The 22,153-nt window shown below is 37.5% G+C and overlaps 1 protein-coding gene across 47 annotated transcripts in view; it reads left to right on the top strand.

The window, feature by feature from the left end:
• The window catches only part of Nrxn3 (neurexin 3), a 1,548,305-nt gene that overhangs the window by 195,561 nt on the left and 1,330,591 nt on the right, over positions 1-22,153 (top strand). The gene's annotated exons all lie outside the window — the stretch shown is intronic.

Here is a 22,153-nt window from a genome sequence, read left to right as displayed (position 1 = left end):
ACTCTATCTGCTTAAACATAAACTGAGGTGGGACCTCAGCCCAACTATCTATGGTGCCTCTGCACCTGTAATCAGTGAAACCCTAGCTCTGTCTCCCCTAAGATCTACTCACACTATAAGAGTGAGAGTCACCTGTTGCATCTGACTCTTAGATGATCATGAGGTCTTAACCATCTATAGTACCTGGAGATGCACTACATCTCTCTGTTGGCATATGTTTTTAGCTGTTGAAAAGCTATTACAATGAAGACAAATTCATCCCAGCAAATTGACTCTAAGGGTATCACATAGCAAAACGTGGACCACAGTTATTTATATATTTACTCCTCCAATAAACAAACCTTTAAATACTGGAAGATAGTGGTCATTCCACTTTGCAGTGTCTCCATTTCCAAGAATCCTCAGATGCTAACTATGCCATAGCTGCAGATTTTTAACATCTGGACTATTTTTGCCAGAGTTGTCATTAAGAGAATTGAAGGCATGTTTCATTTGTTTATTATATGCTTGTTAGATTTCTAGTTATGTGCCAGGAAATGGGGATACAATGGTGAGTAAGATAACAAACTCCAGGTTTAAAGAGTCAGGCAAAAAGCAAGTGAACCTGTGAATATATAAAGTTTTCATATGTCAAGGGCTATAAGAAAAAAATCTAGTAAAGAGAAAACAACATTAACAGAAGAAGAGAGAGAGTTTAATAGAGCAGGGCAATTGGTAAGATGTCTCTGAACACACACACACACACACACACACACACACACACACTCCCACACATGCACGTGCATGTGCACACACATGCGTAGTATGTATATATTTGCATATGCACACAAATTCTCCTTAAGATAATATCTTCTCTGCCAAGTCAATTCTTAGACATTTGTGATAGTAATTAAAAAAGCGACAAGAGGGAGAGGGATGGATGGATGGAGAATATTAAAGATCTGGAAGAAAGTGAGCATGCTTAGTTAGGGAGAAATTATTTGAGTTTCAGACTGAAGTCCCTGTAGTTAGGAGGGGCAATATCAGTGACCGATTAGAGTTGGAAATAATACAATAAAGCTGTAATTGTGGCACGCCCTATCTAAAGAGGTCAGTTCCTCACTCAGCTGGAGCAGACTGTTTGAATGCATAATGCAGACCCAATATCACCATATGTCTTTCGTTTTCAAGAATAGTAACAGATTTGATTTTTACATGAGATTTTTTCCCCCAATTTTAAAAACACTGTCACAGGGACTACTGTTTCCAGAAAGACAGACTAGACATACTTGTCTCTATTGTACCATTAAGTATAACTCAAACAGTATATACAAAATATGAGAAGACTCTTAAAAGGTATGAGTGTTCAGGTTTGGATGTGATTTGACCCTGAAAAATTTCATGTTCTTATTTAATTGCTGATGACCGACTCTCTAAGAGATGTTTGGGGGCCCTTGTGAATGGACTAATATAATTCTAATAATGGGCTAATTAGTATAAGATTATGTTGTTATAAAGTGTCTGCCTTCTTTTACATTCTCCTGTTTTGTATGTCCATTTGCAAAACCACAGGGACCCTCACCAGAAGTGGAGCAGATGTTGATAGCATACTATTGGACTTCCAGATGATGTACAGAAATAGACCTCTTCCCTTAAAAATAACTGAGGCCCTCCCACATGACCCAGCTCTACCACTCTTGGGTATATACCCAAAGACTCGAACTATTACAGAAACATTTGCACATTCAGTTTATTGCTACACTACTCTCAACAGCTATGAAATGGAATCAGCCTAGATTTCTATCTAACAAGCCAATGAATAAAGAAAGTGTGGTGTATATATACACAGAGGAATTTTGTTCATCTGTACAGAAAATTATAATTACATTTACAGAAAACTGGAAATTATGTGAAGTGTCATAACTCAGACTCAGAGGCAAATACTGCATGCTTTTTCTTCATATGCAGATGGTAAGATTTAGTTTTTATATATGTGGGAGATGTGGTTGTTGAACATGGAATTATGGAAAGGATCATGAAGGGTAAAAAGGAAGACATAAGGGAGAGGGTAGGAGGAAAAAGAACAGTGGTCCATAGAATACATGGGACATGGAATCAGAAGTGGAACTACTGGAGGCAGGAAGGGAACCAGCATGTAGGCATCTGGGAATGGAGAAGGTGATTGGAAAGGGGATGTGATGATAACAAAGCATGTATTAAAATGCCATGATGGAACCCATTTGTGTGCTAATTAAAAAAATAATAAAAAAGAGTCCTGTCTTGGGCATTTTATTAACATAAAAAATGAATCAAGATGGGGGCGGGGAGGAGAGAACCCAGCTAGGATCTTAGGACTCAGGATGAATTCTTGAGTATTTTTTTTTACCTCCTGTGTTCATATTAGGAGCCAAGGAATCTGAAACATCAGTAAGTACAGACAAAAAAGTTCCAGGTAAAGCTTATTTCTCTCTCTCTCTCTCTCTCTCTCTCTCTCTCTCTCTCTCTCTCTCTCTCTCTCTTTCTCTCTCTTTCCATCTCTCTCCATCTCCCTCTCCCTCCCTTTCTCCCTCCCCTTCCCTCTCCACCCTCTTTCCTTCCTCTCTTTCTCCCCTCCCTCATTCCTTCCTCCCTCCTCCCCTCCCTCTCTCTCCCTTGTCCATCTAGACTTTGGAAAAAGGACTGCTCTAGCACATGGTTGACCTACCAGGGTCAACCTCAAAAAATTTTCATCAAAGAAAATTGAATCTCCATTTCCTAGCAGTTATCAAATGCCAATATCTTTTCAGTTAGTAGTGAGATTTTAGGCCTACATTCTTCCTTTCTACTGGGATTTTATCTGCCTGTACCTTGAAGAAGTCTTTTGCATGTTGTTACAATCACTGTGAGTTCATATGTGTGACTATATTGTTACGTCTAGAAAAATATTTTCTTGATGTTACCACCCCGCCCCCCCTTCTTAAAATGCCCCATCTTCTGTGAAGATCCTTGAGAGTTAGAGGAAAAGCTATGGTATATACACTCAATTTAGGGCCAAACACTCCATAGCATCGTATTCTTATAAACATTGACCAGCTGAGGGAGGTGTGTGTGTGTGTGTGTGTGTCTATGTTCATTGCCATTTACAACAGGGAGAAGCTTATTAGATGAGAATTGAAAGACGCTCTAATATGTGGGTAAAACTAAGTCAGTGGAAATTTTAATAATATGTTCTATTTAGCAGAATAATAGCATTTCATTCTCTATCTTTCCATAGGTTCTTGGTTCTTTTAATATTGTCAGGTATGGGCTCCATCTTATGTATCAGGCCTCAGATCTAACCCCAAAGTTGTTGGTTTTACCTTTAAGATCCTTGCCCTATTGTACTCATGGCCACATCTTATCAGGCCAGTTTTTGTTGTAGCTTGTAGGGTTCTCAACTATATTAGATTAAGAATTACTTTTTTTTTCCTTTGGCAGCATGCATAGTACCTTCCAGAACTATGAAAGCTAAGTACTATGGACAGATCTTATGGGAGTACCAAAGATTGTTTTCTTTAGCCTTGAGTGGAAAAGGAGAAGTCTAGTAAGTTAATTTGATAGCAGATAGCATAGAACTATTTAAGTCATTTATATAATAATCAAAGAAAGATAAAGGAAGGTAAAGTTATTTTTTTTTTAGCTTACTTTAACTTGTAACACAACAGTAGCAGATTGTGCTAAGTTGCAGATATATAATAGTTGTAGTAGCTGTTAATAATGGTGTGCAGAAGTATAGCTAGTGAAGTATGGTAGATACCTTGAAATAGAATTATATATATATCAAAAACACATGACCAAGAGTCAACAGAAACAGAAAGCAGAATAGAAAACTTGATGCTACACTTAATGCAAAGTGTAGCATTAAGCCTTTAAACATACAAATTAAATGATAAAAATTTGCAGGGTGAATTAAAAACATGACCTAGCCACATGCCATGAGATAGTTGTGTAAATAGCATAGATGGAAAGTCAGTGGAAAAGACATCCTGCTGATCCTACTTTAAATAAGAAGGCATGGTAGTTAATGTTGATTGCCAACTTGCTAAGATTTTGAACTATCATGGAAATAAACCTCTGGGCTTATCTTTGAGGGAGATTTTACTGGTTTGATTGAATGCCGGGTAATCTACCTCAAATATGGGTGGAATCCATAGCCTGGGGGTCCTGGTAGAAAATGAGATGAGCGTTGACTTCTATCTCTGTCTGCTTCCTACTGCAGATGCAATGTGACTAGCTGCTTTAGGCTCCCACCTCCATGATAGACTATTCCCTGAAACTGTGAGCCAAAATATTCCCCTTTGACCTCAAGTACTTGCTTTTATCAGGTACTTTGCAACACCCATGTGGAAAGTATCAGATAGAGTAGGAGTGGCCATGATACCAAATCAATTAGACCTTTATGCAAAGGTTATTACTACAGAGTGTGGCATCATTTCATGATAACAAGCAAACACACACACACACACACACACACACGTATATATGTATATATATGTATATATGTGTGTGTATATATATATGCCCAGAACAACAGAGTTAAAAAAAAACCATTTGACATAATCAGGTATGGTGGTTTAAATATGTGATACCAATAGTAGGGAGTTCAAGGCAAGAAGATTATGAGTTTAAGATTAATCTAGTCTACCCAGTAGTGAGTTCTAGGACAACCTGAGATTCTAGGATGACTCTGGTTAAAAAACATGGGAGGCAAAGCCTAATAGGTTGAAAGGAGAAATAAATAAATCTCCATAGAGTTGAGAGTTTCACCTTCCACTCAACACCTGGTAGAACACCAAAATAGGAAGTCTTCAAAGACATGTGTTACAATCACCTAGGCTGCCATGACAAAACCCAGAAACTGGATAGGTCAAATAACATAAATTTGTTTGGCCATGATCTGAGGGATAGAAGCACATGGGTAGATATCAGTGGCGTGGTTTCTCTTGGATTTCTTTCTCTGGCTTTCAGACAATCACCTTCTCACTCACTGTATATATATATATATATATATATATATATATATATATATATATATATATATGCATGAACATGTGTCTGGTCTTACATTCTTTGTATGAAGACACCATTTTTATTTTATGAGGCCCCTACTCTATGACCTAATTTAACTTTATATGCTTCAATAAATACCCTATTTCTAAATATGTTAACATTGAGGGCTAAGGCTTTGTGATATAAATTTTGTTAAGGTGGAAGGGGATATGATTTAGAACAGTATAATACTGTCATCTAACAGAAACCAATTGACATTCATAGAACACTTCACTCAACAGCCGCAGAATGCAGGTTTTTCCCTTGGTTCCCATGGAATGTATATCAAGAGGAACTCTGTCTCAGGCAATAAAAGAATTCTAAAATAATTGAAATCACAAATAATGTTTTTATTAGCTCAAAGGACCCATATTAGAAATAAGTAACAGATAATAGGAAATTGTCCAAGTATTTGTCAGCTAATCATCCAGACATCACAGAAGGAGTTTTATGAAATCAAGTAATATGTTAAGCTGAATGAAAATGGAAATACAGCTTATCAAAATCTTTGGTACTCAGTCAAAAAATGCAGAGAATATTTATGTAGTCAAATTCATATAATGACAGAAGGATTCTATCCAGTCCATAGTGTAAAGTCACATTTCAAAAGCCTAGAAAAAAAAAACCAACAAAACAAATCTCTGGCAAGAACAAAGGGAAGAATAAGAAAAATAATATAGAAAATAGTGAAATAAAGAAATGAATGTTCCTTTTGAAATGTCATCACAATTGACAAATTTCAAGTAGACCTGTAAAGAAAAAAGAAAAGGCAAATTCCCACTGTGACAAATGAAATAGAGGACATTATTATATTATATGGACACAAGGTAATAAAGGAATATTATAAAATAGCCCTACACTTAGAAGAGACAGGCCACTTCCTGAGAAATACAATCTGCCACAACTTGGCTGATGTGAGAAGTGGTGCAAGTCACATAACCGTTAAGGAGATTGAATTGATAATTTTCAAACTTCCCAAAATGAAATCCCCAGGTTTAGATGATTGATTGTACCAGCGAACTCTACCAAAGAGAGGCGTTAATACCAATTCTAGGGGAACTGAAAAGAAGGGATAACTTCTGGATTGGCGTTATAAAGTTAATATTACCAAATTCAAAGGACAAAAGCACAAAAAGAAAAGAAAAACTAAATCCCAGTATCCTTCATGTGTGTGAAATAGAATCTAACAAAAATATTAGTAAATTCAAGAACATGTAAATAGAAATGTATACCATCAAAATGGAATGGGTGGTAAGAGGGCTGCAAATCTGGCTTAATATTAAACTATAAGCGTGGCCAACATATTTATAGACTAAGCAAAAACCAAACGCAGTTACATAAATCAACAGGGAATTGATGTAGAAAGAGTAGTTGATAAAATTCAACATTTATTCAGAACAATTCTTGTAAAAGAATAGAGGGGAAACTTCCTCAACTAGATAAACACATCTTCCAAACATACATAACATCAAGGTTCAGTTACAAAGAGAAAGAATGAATAAAGTTTATTAAAATTGAATTTTTTTCTATGAGAAACCTTCTTAAGGCAATGAAGCTATGGGGTAGAAGGCAAATTACTATTTAAATGAAGAGTAGGTATCTGAAATATATCAAGAACTCTCCAAATAAGGTAAAATGAAATAAGAACCAAAACAGAAACATAACAGACGATTATTAAAATGGTCAAAACACACAGAAATATATTTTGCTGCAAGAGGTAAAGGAACAGTAAATAAAGATATTAATTGATGCCCAACATCACTAACCATTAGAAAATGTATCTCTTTGAAGAAAGTATCAATATGTATGCACCAGAGTCAGTGTAATAAAAACTATTACAATCCCCAGAGTTTTCGGTGGTATAGTGACTCTGGATCACTCACACATTGCTGATGGCAACATAAAATGGTATGGAAGATCTAGTCATCTAAAATACAACTCAAACACCCATATGAGCTCCATAGTTCTAGTTTTGGCCACTTATCCCAATGGCCAAGAAAATGATAGGCTCACACAAAATCCCATGTAAGTTTGTTTATGGGCAATTTTACTATGATATTCCCTAACCAAGGTATATTTATGTGAGTGAGTGTTTAAAAAAGTTGATATCATGGGATACTTCCTGCTACTTAACAAGGAAGAAATTACTGATAGCAAACTCAATGAAATATCCACCAAATTAAACTGAGTAAAAAAGTTTACATACTGCACAATTTCATCCCACCCTTCCCTCTGTGTGTGTGTGTGCACGCATGCAAGCATGTGTATGTGTTTTGATCTGTATCTCATTTTGATCTCCCACCTCTTCAGTGCATATTGCTTCCAATCGATATTATATTACTTGAATAGAAAAAAATTATAGAATAGTGAATGCATTTGTGGTTTTCACTAGTCAGAACTGTGAGGAAAGAAGTGCGTGAGGTCATAAGACGTCAGCTTGACGTGTTCTTGAGATGGAAGTGTCCTGCATCTTAACAACTTCAGTATCAATATTATGATTATGAATAAGCATTACAGTTTTTATAAGACATTGCTTTTGATCTAGAGAGAAGGCTTAATGGGTAATCATGAATGCTATTCTTCTTGAGGACTCAAGTTGGTTCCCATTACCCATGTTTGGCTACCCATAATCACATATAACAGCAGCTCCAGGGGATCTGATACACTCTTCAGTATTCACACAAATAAACAATAGAATACATTCTTAAAAAGGCATTATGTTTGGTAAAGACTCTTCAAAGGACACTTGAGATATCTTTGCAATTTCTTTTTATAACATAAAGTTACATGTGCTTACATATGGTTTGTTCACTCTTACTATATGTATACATATAGTAATATATCTATATATATATCTTGTATCTATACAAAGTATCATCAGGATAATAAAGTATAATCAGGACACAGGGAGAGAGAGAGAGAGAGGGATGATTTAGAATGATGGAGACACTGAGGTGAGGGAGAGGTTTGTAGATTTGTGGGCAGAGATACTCCAGAACAGTTTTTCAAAGGATGAAAACAGATGGAAAAGGGTTTTTGGTTTTTTGATTTGTGTCGTTTGCTTATGCGTTTGATGAACTTTTCTAACACAAGCATATGAAGGTTGAAGTTAATCAATGCATTTCTTTAATAATGATAATTCCATGATACCAAGTCCTATAAATCTAAATTTAAAAATGTTATGAAATTATTGTGTTTAAGGATAATGCTAGAAAGAGCCCAACATAGATAAATCATATATAAATCTTAAATCGGGGATTTAAGAGTAAAATGGGTACATGAACTGGTATCAGTGCACAGTGTTTTTACCTTGCAGACCATTGCTTTCTGTTTTCTGTTGGGATGGGTTCTGTAACTAGAATCCTTTTCTAGTAAGGAAAACCTGGGCTCTGAGTAAATCTCCATTCCTTGTTCTCCCTGTCTTGATTTTGGTTGGTTCTTAGAACTCTGTATATGTGTGGATATAGTATTCTCTGGACCTAGTGGGGCTGGATGGAGGAATTCATGAGGTGCTACAAGGTTGGCTTGATCACTTTGGCCTAGAGCACACTGCATGCAGAATTGGGGTAGAGTTTTGTCTTTCTGTTCTTTGTGGTCATTCTGAATGTTCTCGTGGCTCTGGACTCACTGACTGCTGGTTCTGGGCACAAGGTACATGAGCTCAGGTGCATGGAATTGAAAGGTAATGAGAATGATTAATCAAATTCCTTCCAGTAAAGGCTGCCACGTGCCAGACTCTGTCCTGGATAACCCTCCTACATGGGAATCAGCGGCTGGGCTCTACCCTCGGGTGTTTGGTATCTGAGGGTAGACATCTGTGCTTGGAGTGAACTGGAGCCTTCTTTTGGCATGGTGTCATTGCTTCATTATGTCTCTCTGCCAAGGTTTGCTTGCAATCTCCTCAGGCCATGCTCATTTAGTTATGGAAAATAGGGTGAACATGAGTTGTGGGAAATGCACTTAGCTGTTGAGACAAGATGGCCCCAGTGGTGAGCTGCTCACATGCGTGGAAAGCCCGACACAGTGGTTAAGTGAAAGACTGGCATAGAGGGAGATACATGGTGAATACATCACTCTATTACTGGTGTGCTTATATACCTCCTTGATTATAGTTATCTATTTAGTCTTTATTTAATGTAACTCTAGGTAAATAGGTACAAGTAGAATCTGTTTTCTTGATGAGATGCCTACAGTAGAAGTATACATTTTTTTTTTTTGCAGGTTCAAAAGATCTTTATAATCTACAATGTCAAGTATAACAATATATATGGATATGCATGCCTTTTATTCATATTTTTTGAGTTTAAGTTGTGACCTGGTGACCAATAAATTAGCCATTTGGGGGTTTAATTTTCTTCACCAGAAAATTTGAGTATAAGAATGTCACCTTCCATACCAGAATGATTTCTGTTACGCAGTAAATCCTTACATGCTATCCAGCTTCATTTATCAAGGAAGTTTTAAATGCCTCAGTGACGAGCACATACGTGCAGAGTCCATATTCCTACTGGCTATTGATTTGATCTTCATGAGCGCTCCATGTTGAAAAGCCAATCGCTTATAAAGAATCTCTATGGTACAGTAAAAAAGGTGTGCGCTTGTAAGAAGCTCTAACTTATAGCATTTTGCCCAAATGTAGTAGGAAATGCTGCCCAAACCTCCTTGGGTTGGTGTTGAAAGAAGAGCCAAGAAGTCGTTAAAGGACAAGGCAGTGTGGTGTCTTTTCCAAATTTCTGCCATGCTGATTACGTGTGAGTCATTTGCTCCAGAGTTCAGAATCTAACAATTGGTTGAACATGCTCTGCGTCTCTGTAATAGGTGCTCGAGTACAGGGCAGGAGGACAGTTTTCCCACGGTTGGTGCATGGCATGTATACACAGTAGGACTTCCTCCAAGCTGGGAGGGAGATAGACTCTTACATATCCACTTTGACCAGAAAATGACAAACATCAGTCTTTTTCTGCCACCAATAGAGTTTGTGACTATGGGCAACTTACTTACGTTTTCCCAGAACCAGTTTATTTTTCTGTGATTTGAGAGGGTCTGAACCATATGTATAAATTTGCAACTTTTACTTATTTTTTAAGAAAGTAGGTTAGTTTCTATTGAAACTAATAGGTGCTCCAGGTGTAGAAAACTACAAAAGGAGTCCTATTCTGTTTAAGGATGTGAGGGTAGGAGGCCGGAAATCCCCCACCCCCACCCCCACTTTGCCACTGCCCTCTGATGTCTTTGGAGATTTTTTAAGGTCCTCCAGGGTTCCATGTGGCACAGTTGTAAAACCACTGGATTCTGAAATTGCTCAGGTGTCTTCAATCACTTGGTAGTTCTGTAATGTGCAGATTTGGAAGACAGATAAACTTATCTGTGACCCTGTTTCTGTTTTACACTGTGAGATTTTACAACTCGGATCAGAGCGTACAAATTAGAAATTTTGGTTAAGCTTGATTCAATTTTGTTTTCAAAGAATGAATGGATTTTCCTTCGAGAAAACACTACATGGCAAAAGACGCTGGTGCAGTGGGAAGGTCCAGAGGATCCTGGGCGTGGTCTTAAGAGACTGTTACGGCCTCTGCTGGAGGATTCAGCAGGAGTCTTGGGGGCCATGCTTGGGATTGAGCCTATGGGGCTCCTGGAGGTAAAGTTAAAGACAAGGAGTGGATCCCGATCCTCAAGTTGGGCTGCCTGGTAAAGGACACGAAGATAAAGCCCCTGGAGAAGATCTATCTGTTGACAATATCCATTAAAGAATTCAAGATTATTAACCTTTTCCTGGAAGCATGCCTGAAGGATAAAGTTCTAAAAATCACTCTAGAGAACCAGATGGCTGTGGCTATCCAGCCAAGTCCAAGCCTTTCATTACTATGTGGGGACAACAATGATCATGCTGGTCTTGGTGTTAGTGCTCCAAGAAACAAGCCACTGCCATCTTAGAGACCATCATCTTTGCCAAGCCTGCCTCCCTGTGTGGAAAGGATAATGGGGAAAAAAGACCTATAGTCCACAGTCTTCCATCCAAGATGACAGGCTTTGTTGGCTCTGTGCTGGTGTGCCTTATCTGTTTCCATAGGCAGTGGAATCGTCTCTGCTTCTATGCCCAATGTGGTGGTTTGAATATGCTTGGCTCAGGGAGTGACACTATTAGGAGATATAGATTTGTTGCAATAGGTGTGGCCTTGTTGGAGGCAGTATGTCACTGTGGGGGTAGGCTTTGAGACCCTCCTCCTAGCTACCCATGAGGTAGCCTTCTCCTGTTTGCCTTTAGAACAAGATGTACAACTCTCATCTTGCCTGTCTGGATGCTGTCGTGCTTCCTGCCATGATGATAACGGACTGAACCTCTGAAGATGTAAGCCATCCCCAATAAAATGTCCTTTATAAGGGTCGGCATAGTATATCTTCTCAGCAATGGAAACTAAGATGCCCAAGAAGCTCAAACTGGTGGCCACTAATGATGACTGCTACACCTTAGCCAGGGGCTGTACTGCCACCCTGGACAACTTTGCCCACTTTGATGCCATCTCCCAGCTACCTAACCCAGAACTTTGGAAAGAGTCTGTGTTCACTATGTCTTCTTATTAGGAATTTACTATCGTGTAAAAATGTACACTAGGGTCTCCTTTCAGGGACCCAGCCTCCAGCTATGGCTAACACACAAAGAAGGGTGTTTATACAAGAAAAATAAAGTGAATTAAGCCTTTTTAGTTTTAAAGATTGAATGGACCTGAAAGCTCTAGAAATGAGTATAAATAAAAGATCTTCAATGTCTGATATATTCTGTTTGCTCGCCAGTGGTCACTCCATATACTAACTGGCCAGAAGAATCTCTGACGAACTGACTACCTTCTAAAGATACCATATTTTATATACACCATGTAGTTTACGCTTTCGCATATAAAACAGAAGACAAGAAAGCCACATACTAACAGGATAGTTCTGGATGGTGGAACTCAGGTGAATTTTGTTTTTTAAAAAACTCCTGAACTCTAAACAACATGCACATACATTTATAACTTTCACAGTCACAAAAAGTTATTAAGATGAACATATTTTCATCTACAAGTAATTAAGTTAATTAAAAAGATTACCAAGTCAGCACAAAAATTCAAATTAATAGTATTAAAAATAGCTTTTTATTGACTTGTAACTCAATGAGCCATTACAGTTATAAATCTAAGACTCCATATTGCTGGAACTTATAGAGGACCTTTTACCCTTTTCTATTGATGGATGTGCCTCATTCCTCCAGGGACAGAAGATCAGTGACTGGAAAATACTCTGATAGAAGATAGAGTGGCCACTCACAAGGGGCATTATTCACTGTTTGGATCAGAGCAGATGTTCAAGTCAGTAACAGATTTCATTTAAAACATCTGAGAATCTGTATGCAAGGCATTCTTATCAGGTAGATGATAATATACTTTTAAAATACGGATTTATTTATTTTTTTTATTTTATATGTATGAATGTCTGCCTGTATATATGTCTATGAGCCACACATCTGTCTGGTGAGCATGGAGGCTAGAAGAAGGTAGGATGTTGGATCCACTGGAACTGGAGTTAGAGATAGTTGGGAGCTACCATGTAGATGCTGAAAACCGAACCCAGGTCCTCTGAAATAGCAGCCAGCGCTCTTATTCACTGAACCATCTCTTCTGTCCTGGTCACACTTTTTATTATTCCTTTTACTACAGTTTGTTTGTTGACATCCACAAGAAGATACTTGATAAATATCTGAGATCGCAAAGTTAGGGCTGAGCCTGGAGATCAAGCTAAGCCAATCCTTACATCATGCATTCCCTTTTAAAACTATGATAGTCATTTAGGAAGGTGATGGACAAGTGAACAAAACCGCTTTGCTTTTGAATGTCTCTTTCATCTATGAGGATCTCCAAGTTAATTAGACTTCTTATTCACCAGGAAAATTAAAAAAAAAAAAAAAAAAGAATGGTCTGGTTTCAGTATCTGACTGTCTTCTTAAAGAGATACAGGAGGATAATGGATGGATAGGTGGATGACGGCAGACAGAAATGGCTACAGTAGCCAGACAGATCTATATTCAGTTTATTATGTTTGATTTTCAGAGTTAATTGAGTGTTTTACCCTAAAATTGTCTTTTTCTTCCTCTTCCTCTCTTTGCTGCAATTTAAAAGATAAGTGAAAAAAAGAGATCAATTTTAAAGTTTGCTTTCCAAGTTGTTCAATGGTCTTCATAGCCATTGATTCAAAGATAGTGCCAAGTGGCCAGATAAAGCTGGCTTTATTGTATTTGTAGATAAGGATTTTTTTGTGTGTGGTTGTTTGTTTTTGTTTTCTTCCTTCCTTCCTTCCTTCCTTCCTTCCTTCCTTCCTTTCTTTCTTTCTTTCTTTCTTTCTTTCTTTCTTTCTTTCTTTTTTCTTTCCTTCTTCCCTCCCTCCCTCCCTCCCTTCCTTCCTTCCTTCCTTCCTTCCTTCCTTCCTTCCTTCCTTCCTTCCTTCTTTTTTTTGGTGGCACAGGTTAATCCAACAGAGGGTTTTAAGCTTAGCAAGCAGACATTCTACCATTGAGTTACATCTCCAAACCCAGGATCCTCTGAGTCTATATGTGTGAGGAAGTACTGAAGGAAGGATGGGGGAATTAAATAGCCAGTGGCACTTCACTAAAAAGGCTAGGAGAGACATTAAGGTAGTTCACAGGACTTAATTCAGCTGCAAATCTTCATGTTCTGTCTCTAGCACACAGACACCGTTCATGTGTTTATAGAACGCATCATCTTCAGGTTAGATGATTTCACTCTTGGGTGATGGACGAGCGAGCTAAGGGCTAGAATATGTAAGTAACAGGTGCCACAAAAGCTTTCAAAGGCAGAACCAGAATTTGATTCCTGGGTTTTAGGCTCTGAGACTCTGTGTTCATTGCTCTCCTTTGGTCAATCAGATTATTCCTTTTGGTTCTAACGTGTATGGCTATACTCAACCTCCAATTACTAGTCTCAGTGTATTACTTTATGCATATTGTTGCTCAAACGACATTGTGTATATTCTTTTTAGTTTCCTTCAATCCCTCCATGTTATATTATGTCAGTCCCTTCATGTTAGCTTTCCAAACTTCTAGAGTTGTGCTGAAAGTGAGCTCATGAGGTAGAAGGTGGCCTTGAATATTGAATAGGAAGAACACACAATTACAAGACCCCATGCAACCTCAAATATATGACTTAACTTTTGGAATCCTGCTTCCTTTTTTTCCATAAAGACCTTGATAGCACCTACTCTGCATTCTTCATGGGGGTCTTCCTAGGGTCTAAATAGTGTCTGTAAAGCATTGGTTGTGCGTGGAGTGTTATTCCTTGCAAGGACGAGGGCTTCTGGCCAAGTGACTTCGTCCCTGGAAATAATGAGGGTGTCTTACAAACTTCTAGTGGTTTCTATAAATACCTGAGACAATCAACTTAAATGAAAGGATTCATAGGAAAGTTTCAACTCATGGTTGGTTGGCTATGTTTTGGCAATCTGTGGTATAGTAGAAAATTATAGCAGAAGACACATAGTGTAGCAAAGGTGCTTATGCCATGGTTTCCAGAAAACAGAAAGAGAATAGGAAAGGAAGTACAGTCTCAGTATTAGTTTCCAAGGCAAGTCCTAATTGATCTATGCCCCAGTCATACCATACCATTAGAAGGTTCTACCACCTCTCCATTGCATGAAGTTTGGGAACAAACATTTAGCAGATGACCTTTGGGACATTTAGATTCTAAACCTTTTATCAGAAGGCAGTCAGACTAGGCACAGAAGATTACTGCTAGATTTTAGAGAGATAAATCTTTCCTGCCCTCTCACATGTATATTGATTTTGATAGTCTAGTCCCATCCCAGAGCATCCTGTGATCCAATTCTCAAAGAGTAGTATGAAGATGCTGATGATCTAAGGTCTGCTGTCCTAGGATGCTAGTCTTTGTAACATGGCTTTCTGTTTTTTGTTCCTGTTTAAATTATCCAGAGTATGGGGAGAAATAGTCATGCCATAAATCTGTTAGATGCATTCTTAGGTTACTTGAAGTTGTGTATACCGTAGGAAGCTTCTAGGCTTTTTCTACCCCTCCAAAATCATTCTTCCTTATTAAAGTATAATTAACTTTCAAAACCTATGCATCCAATAGCTTCCAAAGAAAAAGCCACCATTCTCTAATAATTATGGAGTATCTTTCATCTCAGGGCTTGATACTTTCATATATGGCTCTTTGACCTGGTAGGATAGCCATCACTATTTGCTATTTTTAAAAACTTATTTATTATGTATGCAGCATTCTGCCTGCATGTACAATGGTGTGCCAGAAGAGGGCACCAGATCTCATTATAGATGGTTGTGAGCCACCATGTGGTTGCTGGGAATTGAACTCAGGACCTTTGGAAGAGCAGTCAGTGCTCTTAACCTCTGAGCCAACTCTCCAGCCCCACTATTGCTATTTTGCAGGTGAAGAAAAATGTTCTCTGGTTAAAATCTGAGGTCATTCAAGAAGTAAGGGATTGAACCAGAGTTTGAACTTGTTTTTCTAATACCAAGTACAGGATCTTTTGGCCACAGACGTAGTGTGCATCAGTGAAACTCAAAATAGTACTCTAATGAATCATTGAACAAAACCAACATCCTCACCCCGAATTCTAAAATTTGAAGGAGAAAGCTGTGATGTGGATAGGAGGGGCAGTATTTGGGAAGAAGAGTGAGACCAACAAGAGGGAGAAGGAAGAAAGAGAGCAAGCTATGGGATATAAATAAAGGCAAAGAAACAGGGTTGCAATAGACATTAGTAAATGTAATTTATTAAAAAGCACTTTGATAATAGACACCAGCTTCTCTTTTTCTTACTGTGAAAATCAATCCATGTCCTTGGAAAACAGGTTACCCAGAGGTTTATATAAATGAGGTTTAACTGGAACACAGCCATGTCCATTTGTATCCATAATATGGCTGGCTGCTTTCTTGTAATGGTGACCAGAGTATTTCCAGTTTAGTCATGTCTTGAAAGGCCTGAAATAGTTACTGCTTGCCTTATTACAGAAAAGTTTTGCTGACCTGGGTTTAGAACATGTGAAAACTATAGAGAAATATTAAAATGTCAAAAAAGCATCAACTTAGAAATTACTATAGTTTATTGTTATTAATTTGTCTTCCCCTGCCAATAAATGCTAGGAGATGTAATTTTAATGGCTGGGAAATATTCTTTAGTGCACATTTTACTTGCTCGCTCCTTTCTAAAGGTAAGTTTATTTTTTTCTATTGCAAATGATGCTATGTGTACATCTGGCTACCTAAGTCACTATTTTGCCTCTTTGCCATCAAGTACTAGTAATGAGATTATTCGATGGGAAGGTATACAAACCAGTAATGTTCACGGTCTCTGTAAAATAATTGCTTTTGCAACTTATACTTAGCTGTATAGTATGGGTAACAATATCTGCTTCTGCTAGCCTTTATTAGTGTTGAGAAGTATGTTTTTTTTTTTCTGAAATTTTTTCCATCTGTAGCATGAGCCCCCTCCTTCGTGCTATGCACCTATCACTATCATTTTCTCTTGAGGATTTAAATTTTTCATTATTAATTAATTAATTAATTATTGTACAAAGGAATGAGTTTCATAATATCATCTTGTTGAGGTATCTTGTGTATTTTGATCATGTTTGCTTTCTAGTACAAACTCTTGTCTCCTCACCCTTACTAGTCCCCCTCTTCTTCTTAAATAGCATGCCCATTTTTATGTCATGTGTGTATGCATGTGCGTGTGCATGTATGTGTGTGTGTGTGCATGTGCGTGTGTATGTGTGTGTGTGAACAGTCCAGGTTCCACATAAGTGAAAAGGCTGACATTTGTCTATTGAGATGTAGCTTATTTCACTCAACATGAAAATCTCCCACTCTGTTCATTTTTTTAAAATAACTAATGCAATTCCCCTGTCCTTTAGAATGCTGAATACAACTCCATTGGGTATATATATACCACAGTTTATTTACACATTCATCTGCTAATGAACACCTTAGCTGATTCTATCCCTTGAGTATTGTGCATAGTGCCATGGTAAACATGGATGTGCAGTCATCTCTGTGGCATGCTGATTTAAATTCATTTGGGTATATTCCCAGGAGTAGTATAGCTGGGCCATATGGTTGTTCTATTTTTTGTTTTGGGAGGAACTTGCATGCTGGTATCCATAGTGGCTATACCAGTTCGTACTCCCACCACAGCAGTCCATCTTCTCTTAGTATTATGATGGATTTTTGTTTGTTGATATTACTGCCATTTAGTGTTCAAGACACTTATTCTAACATTTCAAACCTTTTTGGCCTCGATATTGTTTGTATGTTTTCTAGTAAGAAGGTGATTTTTTTTTTCTTAAAGTTTGACTGTTTTCTTTGTGATGATTCCTTTCTTTGTTTAAAAGCACCTTTCTAGATCAGAGGTTAAATGTTCATCTGTTTTTTTTTTTCTCCTCTTAAAATTTAATCTAAAAATGGCATAACATTGAGATCTGATAAAAGGTACTGAATTGAGTTCCATCCATTTTTTTCCTAGTTGTAAAGTATAGCATTACAATTTACTAGCGATCCTTCTTATTCTGCCACTGGCTTCTGTTGCTCTGTCTGTTACCTAAGCTTTGGTAGATGCTCTTCTGCACTCAGTTATCCTCTCACTGGTACTTGTAATAGTACTACATTATTTTGTCATTATTGTTTTGCAGTATAGAGTCATACCTACTATAGAAGGCCATCCTTTATTCTTCTATATTTTTGTGCACACGTCTTTACAACTTCAAGTCCTTGCTGATCTTTACTGTGATAATTTTAACACAAGGTTTGTTAAACTACAACCTAGAGTCGTAATGTGGTTGACCACTCATTTTTAACAAATAAAGTTTAATTGGAATATAGAGATACTCATTTGTTTATTCTCTATCTCATCATTTCCTTACAGTGGCAATGCTGAGTGGCTTTTTATTATTAGAGATTATTAAGGAGCCACAAGGCCTAAACACACTCAGATTGCACTTTACAGAAAGCTTGCCAACAGCTGACCGAAACTATTTGCACCAGGAATCCAAGAATCCCAGATATCAATGTTAAAGGTCTAGGAGAACATACTTTTAACGATGCCATGTATTTCATACCGGACCTTTACTTCTGGTTCTACTTTATTGCATCTCTGGCTTCTTCTCAATAACGTGAGAGTCAAGATCAAGAGAGCTTTCCCATCTTCAGCTGGCTCCTCACTAGCTGTTGAATGGCAAGCACTTTTCCCAAGTCCAACTTCTCTCTACAGCTATGAACACTTAGTAGTTCGTATTATGTACCATTAGCCTAGACAGAATAAGCACTGCCTGGAGATCTACCACTTGAAAGATTTTTTTTTTTTAATGTTGGTTGAGTACTTCTGGTATTCTGACCCCCTCTTCACTCCATGGACCCAGGCTAATAAAAGCCAATCATGTCTGGTTTATCAGAGACCTCCGATAGGAGCATCTGAGACACTTTGATGGAAGAAGGTCCAGAAAACATGAGCTCATAAAAGGCAACCAAGGTCACTAAGAAGGTTAATACCTTAAGTGTGTGAGCATATCTGAAAGAGGCTGGTGACCTTTCTCTGTGACAGGTGTGGACCCTGTGCTCGTGGAGTACTTAAAGGGAACGAAAGTAGGCCTTTTATGGATTTAAAAATAATTGAATAACCATATCTCCACAAGGACAGACACTGTCCTGCAGAGAACACACAAGCTTCTGTTGGGTTGTTTATTTTTGTGACAGTTTTAAAACTCTGTCATGTCCTGGTAGGGAGTGCTAGTCTGCACATCCTGTGGTCTGGGATGAGCTTTTATGCGCACAGCAGGGAGCTGTGTAGTTTGCTGTAACTAGGCAGAGTTGCAGAAGAGGTAGGAAGGAAGGAGTCACTAAACAAGCTGCAAGAAAAAAAAAAAACCATGCTCATGCATGCATGTGTGAGACAGTGCATGCACATGAAGAAGAAAAAAAAGATAGAAAACAAAAACATGTTTTTAAAGAGAGTAGTGTTTTCTGCTATACTCAGAATATTTAAAAAAAATGAATCAGGTGAAGCCTGATGCATTAAAAACCATCTTTATACCAAGTAAGGTGTGAGAAAAGCATTTCTAACAGTTTCCACTCTTAGAAAGAAGGGACATCAACTCTCCAGACTCAAGATATTTTCTTCCTTCACACTATCTAAGGCTGATGAAATTAGGGTCATGAATGGGGACTCTGTTGAGGGGAAGCCAAAAGCCAGGGCAAAGTGGATGTGAACAGACAGGAAAGGGCACAATGGAAGGTGGAATCAAAGTATCACAAAGACCCACTAACAAGAGGTGGCATTTGATGATGATCTTCCAAGAGTTTCACACTTAGGAGAAGTCACAGGGTGTTCACACTGTTAAACACAGGAAGCTAGGAAGCTATGCCACAGGGCCTAAGGATGGTTTACCTACTTGGGGCTCCACTGTGAAGATATTAATAATACTGAGCATCTGGGTTCACTGAATTGCGTGCGTTAACTCTGTTGCTTACTGATTACAATTATAATTCACATGCTCTAACGATACACACCCTAAAAGATGAGCTGAATTCATAGACATGTGGGGGCTCCTACTGAACAGTAGGCATTTCATGTCATGATATTTCTGATAAATGGAATGTTTGACTTCTTAGACCTTAAAGGAAATGAAGACACTAACGTGGTGTCTAACATTGTGGGCTGTATAGTCAGAGTCCAGATTTGAATCTGTGCAAGCTGTGTTCTTCTGGGAAAGTTAACTCTTTGAGCCTGAAAATGATAACTATCAAAGTATCTTTTTTTTTTTTTTTTTTTTTTTTTATAAGTCATTGAGGCTTAAGTGAGGTGGTGCAGGCCATTTGACAATAATCAATAATTATTAACTATTATTTTAATGTTATGGTTAGCCTATGTATTGTATTCATGTTAGCTGTCATTATTATTACCTGGAGTAGTTTCTTAATTTTATACACAAGAGCCATCCTGGAGAAAGTAGTCATTTGCATTACAAATTCTTGCAGGAACACCCTTGAAATTTGAAAAGTGAAGTAAAGTAAAGTATTTAATATCAGGTACCAACTAGTTGATTTCAGGTCAAATGACTCATAAAGAATAGAATAATAATATTTTGTTAAGTAAGATACCTTAGCATTTGAAGATGATTTACTTTTGCTGGAAAGCAAGGCTAAGTATTAAATCAATCTTTTTCAATGCAAGCATAGTTGTAATCCCTAGAGTGTTTTAAAATAGCTGAAGAAACGATGGGTGAGATTAGCTTTGACTTTGAGAGTCTGAGCACCAATGATGAGTTATATCTTAGAAATTTGGCCTTTCAGAGGCCTAGATCCACTAATGTATTGAAAAGGTAGAGCATCATTCTGTGATGGTGTCTTGTAAACGCCAAGGCCAATTACAGATGGTATAAGGGAAAAGATTCAACCTGAACTTTTTGTTTACTTAAAAAACAATAAATGTTTTATTTTGCCACAGTTACATGAATGGCAATGAAGTGAATGAGGTTATAAGAGATAATACATGGAGATACTGAGTGTCCTTTACTCATTTTTCATTACACCAACATTTAGCAAAATGATTGCATAATCCCATGACCTGGGAAGGCAGAGAGTAAAGGTAGCAGCTGGAGCACTGCAAGGCTTTCTCAAGTTGCCTGTGTTAGACAGCTCTCGGAAATACTAACCTGCACTCCCATTTCTGAAATTCTTTTATCATAAAATTTTTCATAAGTAAAATCATGTCTTAAACAAACCAATTTTAGCTTTATTCATTCAGCAATATATATGTAGACATATATATGTATATATACATATATGTATGTCTACATATAAATATATATATGTACAGTTCCCCTGTTAAAGGATATTAAAGGATACCAGCATATTTCCATATCTGCCTATTATGAAGTAAAAAGCTGCTGTAAAGGTTTAGGCACAGTTTCTTTTACGAGCATATAGTATACTGTTGCTATTGATTCCATATTTAGTTTTTATTTTTTTAAAAAGAAACAACAGAAGCACTTTCAGGGGTCCCGACAGCAGTTCCTGGTGTAGATGTGCTTCCAGTGTTGGCATGCTGACCATATGCATTCATGTCTTATTATAGCATTGTGACAGGCGGGTAGTGGCATCTCACTGTGGTTTATGGTTTCCATACATGTTTCTTCAATTCCTAATGATGTGTTTCCTTGTACTCTTTTGCCACCTGTATTTTGTCTTTAATGAAATGCATTCTCTGTCTTCTCATTGCCTCAGTGAGTTAAAATCAAATTGAGAGGGTATTTTTTTAGTATTTTGTTAAAATGCATGGCTCGTCTTGTCTGTGGTATTGTCCCATTTTGTAGTTCGTCTTTTTATCCCTTTGCCATGGCCTTTTGAGAAGAACGTATAAACTTCAGTGCAGACCACTTTATCAGTGTTTCTTTTAGTGGTCATGTTTTCATTGTCAAGAACTCTTCACCAGAGGAAAGGTCTTCAAGAGTCTCACCTATGTTTTGTTTTTAAATATGTTACATTTTGCTTCTTAAGTCCATGGTCCATTTGGAGATAATTTTTATGAAAATATGACACTTGGGTTGAAGTTTAATTTTTGCCTGGGAATTTAGATGAGAACTGTTTTATCACTGTGACTGAGATTTTTTTTCATGGAATATTTTTTTTCTTTTAACCTGTGTTAAAAATTTTAGTTGAGGTAGCCAGTGGTGGTGAATGCCTTTATTCCCAGTACTCAAGAGGCAGAGGCAGGTAGATCTCTATGTTTTTGAGGCCAGCCTGGTCTACAGAGTACCAGGATATCCAAAGCTACACAAAGAAACCTTGTCTCAAAGAACTAAACAAACAAAAATGTTGAATATATTTGTTTACGTCTAATTTTTCAGCCATATTTCTCTGTGCGACATCACCCTGCAATCATTTTTACTATAGTTATACCAGAATATTTGAAATAGGGTGGGTTGATTTTCTTTACTTCAATATTATTTTTGATACTGTTTTGGGTACTCTGTTCCTCCCATCCTAGAAGTATTTTAAAGTAATATCAGTTGTGTCTATAAGAAACGTTGC

Source organism: Arvicanthis niloticus, chromosome 23 (genome assembly GCF_011762505.2).
Source record: "Arvicanthis niloticus isolate mArvNil1 chromosome 23, mArvNil1.pat.X, whole genome shotgun sequence".
In the NCBI taxonomy this organism is placed as follows: domain Eukaryota; kingdom Metazoa; phylum Chordata; class Mammalia; order Rodentia; family Muridae; genus Arvicanthis; species Arvicanthis niloticus.
This window is presented reverse-complemented; position numbering and strand designations above follow the sequence as displayed.